Below are 5,000 nucleotides of genomic sequence, written 5' to 3' on the forward strand. Positions count from 1 at the left end.
GACTTGTGAGCGTCCAGGTGGCGTAGCAATGATCTGATTAAATATGAATATGGCTAACACATCTTGGGCATCCATCTGGGCAGAGCCTGAGGGCTCTGGGGCATAGCCAGGGATTTTGTGAGGCAGCACACTTCACAATTTAAGATTATGTGCACGAACGCACACACTACCCTTTTGTGTTTATGTTATAAGAAAAAATTAAATCTAAAGTTTCATGCATGTGGAGAATAAATCTCTTTAGGAATGATGTCTCAGGCAAGGACAACATGGTCCATACAGAGAAAGATTTAAATGTGTAAAAAATCTCAAAACCTGCTTTCATTTTGCTGCATCTCCTTAATGTGTAAATCCAGTAATGACTTGTGCATTTCTGTTCTCTCTTTATAAAAGCCATGGTCAGTGAAGAATGGAGTAGAAGCAATTCCACATGTTAGGAGAGTCACTGAATAGCGTTCTATATAAACCATACTATTTACTAACAGCACACTGCTCAGATCGTGTTGAATATAACATGTTTACTTATATTAATTAAAGTAATGAAACCATTTTAAGATAACCACAGCCAGCTCATGATCACCGCAAAAATGGAAAAAACATGCAGCTACTTGTACTGTTCCCATTATAAGTAAATGTTTCATATAAATTGATGCCATATTTTCATGACAAATAACCACTGAAAGGACCTAAACTAAGAGTGTTCTCTAAAGCGTAATTTGAAGCAGTTAGTGCTGCTGTCACCCAGTGACCTCTCTGCTGCAGCTGCTGGTGTCCCTGAAGCTGCTGCAGGTCTCACAGCCCCTGGGACCACTCAGTGCCTGCAGCTCCGGAGCTACTGGTAAGGCATAGCAGGACAAGCATCACCAGAGGAGTCAAGAGCAACGGACATCCTCATGTGAGGACACAAGATCTGACAAAGATAACCTGGCCCAAGGCTCTGTTCTTCAGCGGGATACTCACTCTTTCTTTAAGTGTCAAATGAAAATTGGGTGCTTGAGCAAAATTACGGGTGCCCACAAATATAGATCATGCAACACACACAGTGTTTTGGGGCTGGAGAAAGAAACTTGATCAGTAATCCCAACAGTACAGTTGGTTGCTCCTCAGACGTGTGCTCAATGGGAAGGTTGTGCGGACGTAACGTTTGTTGTGCAGTAGGAGACTGAATTTTGTTTTCTTTCAGTGAAGCATTGTTTGACTTTTCAATGTTAAGTATTTCTCATTTTCAGATCATAAAAGCAAGACACATTTGAAACTAATTTAAGATTAAAGCTTCTCAGCCTAAATAATATAGCAAAAGGAGCAACATTTTCAGACAGGGCAGAGCCCAGAGCCTAATGCAAAAGCAAGTAATAAGTGCAAGTGCTAATATGTGAATTTCAGAAAAACAAAATGGCTTCTGAACAACTTCCCCTGGGCATGCCTGCATCCTCCAGCTCCACCGTATCATGTGTCCTTCTTTTTAGAATAGTTGTGATACCATAGCACAACTGTTCCAGTCTTTTTTGTTACTTTCTCCAGTTTATATGCCTGCATTTTTGATGGTCTGACTCTGTCCTGTTTCTTTTGCTTTTTACTGACCCTGACTTGTTCTGCAGCTTTTTATTCTTCTGTTTTGATCCCTTCCACAGGCAGTTTGGCTGATCATGCTCTTTGAAAGCATTTGTAAGAGGAGTGATTTTCAATGTACAGTCAGCGAACCCTGGAGAATCCACAAATTATTCCTAACAGTCATGAGAGGTAGTTAAGAAAATCAAGTCTACTGTCGGCAGGGTTAAATGTTCTGTTTAGAGATCAATGCCTCCATTGAAAAAAGTGTCTACAATGAAAACTCCTCCTCTAGACTTAGATCTGATTTTCTCCACAAATAGTTAAATGAATAATTGATTGCACATGCCCCATTCCATACCATCCCTCCCTTTATGATGGAAGCAAAACTTCTGTATATATGGTAATGACAAGACAAAGCTCAGTGTTATTTTTGAATATAGCTTCTGCCATCATTTTTATCTTTTTGGTACTACTGAGGCAAACAATCTCATTAGTGATCTTAAATAAAAATACCAGAAATGACCAAAGATGGGAAGATTGATCAGCACAGAATTGTTACATTGTACATGAAGAACTTGATGACGTCACAGACTAAATAAAAAGGCAAGTTTAGAGATTACTTTATCATAATAGATTTTTTTTATTGCTATATTCCAAAACTTGATCAAAATGTAACAGTTGATCACAGGTCTAAGAGTCATCAGTGAACAGGCAAGAAAAACGAAAATGTAATATGAGGATATAACAACATGGAAAGTATTTCTGAGCAATAGCAACAGTGTTAGCAATAGTGTTAGCAATCTAGTGTTAGTGCTTAGTGGACAAGGGAAAGGCTGTGGATGTTGTCTACTTAGACCGTAGTAAAGCCTTTGACACTGTTTCCCACAGCATTCTCCTGGAGAAACTGGCTGCTCGTGGCCTGGATGGTGCACTCTTTGCTGGGTAAAAAACTGGCCGGATGGCCAGGCCCAAAGAGTGGTGGTGAATGGAGTTAAATCCAGTTGGCGGATGGTCACAAATGGTATTTCCCAGGGCTCAGTATTGGGGCCAGTTCTGTTTAGTATCTTTACCTGGGTGAGGGGATTGAGTGCACCCTCAGTAAGTTTGCAGACGACACCAAGTTGGGCAGGAGTGTTGATCTGCTCGAGGGTAGGAAGGCTCTGTAGAGGGACCTGGACAGGCTGGATCGATGGGCTGAGGCCAACTGTATGAGGTTCAACAAGGCCAAGTGCCGGGTCCTGCACTTTGGCCACAACAACCCCATGCAACGCTACAGGCTTGGGGAAGAGTGGCTGGAAAGCTGCACAGAGGAAAAGGACCTGGGGGTGCTGGTTGACAGCCGGCTGAACGTGAGCCAGCAGTGTGCCCAGGTGGCCAAGAAGGCCAACGGCATCACTTCCCTACTCCTGCTGGCCACAGAAATAGTGTGGCCAGTGAGTAGGGAGGTGATCGTGCCCCTGTACTCAGCCCTGGTGAGGCCGCACCTCGAATTCTGTGTTCAGTTTTGGGCCCCTCACTACAAGAAGGACATTGAGGTGCTGGAGCGTGTCCAGAGAAGGGCAACGAAGCTGGTGAAGGGCCTGGAGAACAAGTCTTATGAGGAGCGACTGAGGGAACTGGGGCTGTTTAGTCTGGAGAAGAGGAGGTTGAGGGGAGACCTTATCGTGTTCTACAACTACCTGAAAGGAGGTTGTAGCGAGGTGGGTGTTGGTCTCTTCTGCCAAGTAGCTAGCGATAGGACAAGAGGAAATGGCTTCAAGTTGCACCAAGGGAGGTTTTGATTGGATATTAGGAAAAATTTCTTCACTGAAAGAGTGGTCAAACCTTGGAACAGGCTGCCCAGGGAAGTGGTTGAGTCACCGTCCCTGGAGGGATTTAAAAGACGTGTAGATGTGGTCCTTAGGGACATGGTTTAGTGGTGGACTTGGCAGTGTTACGTTTGCGGTTGAACTTGATGATCTTAAAGGTCTTTTCCAACCTAAACAATTCTATGATTCTATTATTTATGAAGACATTTCCTGGGATACTGGGCACAGTAGGCTCAAGAAGGATTAAGTAAAAGAAAGTTCAAGAAGGATTGAGTCTGCAGGTACAGAGAAGGGCGTGTTTATCACAACAACGGAAAAATAGTCTTACGAGACCTTTGGAGACCCTACGAGAGGAGTTGGCTCATCTCTTTTGGCAAAAGGATTTCTTAGAAGAAATACTAATGTTGGCAGGAAACAGAAGTGGGGAGTAGGCATTAACTACTTCAGCTACCTCTGATCAGCTGCCTACTAACATAGAGAACACGATGCTTTTATGTACCCTGCATCATACTAGCCCACTGGTGCATTGAATTAGGTCTAGTTGGATGTACCTGTTTTCTGGTCACAGTGATCCATTTTACTCGAGATGAGGTGACAAAATTATAGGGTTATATTTACAGATAAATATATTCTTTAAATTATCAATCACTGCTTATCAGAATTGAACACTGCCAGTCCTTTTGTCCTGTAGCTCTGGACTGCATATGAATGCAGTTTCATATTACAAGAACATTATGTCATGCATTAATAGAAAAAAGTTCCGGTACTCAAATCTAATATCGGAAATAATTTTATAAATATGTAGGCACATGTAGTGCAAAAATGTATTGTTGGCTTTCTCATGAGAGCTGCTAAAGGATACTATGACTGAAAACATCTGGGCAAGAAAAATCCAGAATTTCGCTAATAAATAGTTAAAATAAAACAACAGAATGGCTTAAGAAGAGATTTGTAGTACTTATGTTTCCCAGCCAGCACTATCTATTGAGATTCAGAGGAAAACTTCTCTTTAGGAAGGTTATCCCTCAGCTGCTTTGTAAGCCATTCAGGGCTTTTCCTGCAAAGAGACTGATCCTGGCCATTGTCCCAGGCAGGTTACTGCATCATGGGGATCACCATCTTGATCCAGTACAGCAATTTCTACGTAACAAATGGTTTTTAGAGAGGGGGCGGTTGGGATGACAAATCAGACAAGCTGCCATGACTGAAAATCTTGAATTACTTTTCTGTTAATCACTCTCCATTTGAGTAGGTTTTCTTATTTATTGGTTCCAAAAGCAAGGATGCAAGCATATATGACCTGTTGCCCATCTGTCACAAAAAGCTGAATTCTGACTATTCCAGATCTCAAAAAAATTTGAGAATTGCCTGCCAATTCTCTCCCATATGATATTATTTCATTTGGTATTAATGTCACCAGACTGTTGTAGGTTCCTTCCTCTGGTGATAAAAAGTTTGCAATGCATTCGAATGGCTGTAAATGTTCTTTTGCATGTCTAGAAGTTCTTTCATATTCAAATTTTTTCAGAATTTCTTTTGTTTTCCCCTTATTCCATGGTCCTGAGATTCTCTTGTTCTCTTAATTTTCTTTAGCATAACTCTGGTACCAATAAAATAACCCACGTTGTGGATATATGAAGCAGA

The sequence above is a fragment of the Fulmarus glacialis genome, unplaced genomic scaffold (assembly GCF_000690835.1).
Source record: "Fulmarus glacialis isolate BGI_N327 unplaced genomic scaffold, ASM69083v1 scaffold15472, whole genome shotgun sequence".
Classification (NCBI taxonomy): Eukaryota; Metazoa; Chordata; class Aves; order Procellariiformes; family Procellariidae; genus Fulmarus; species Fulmarus glacialis.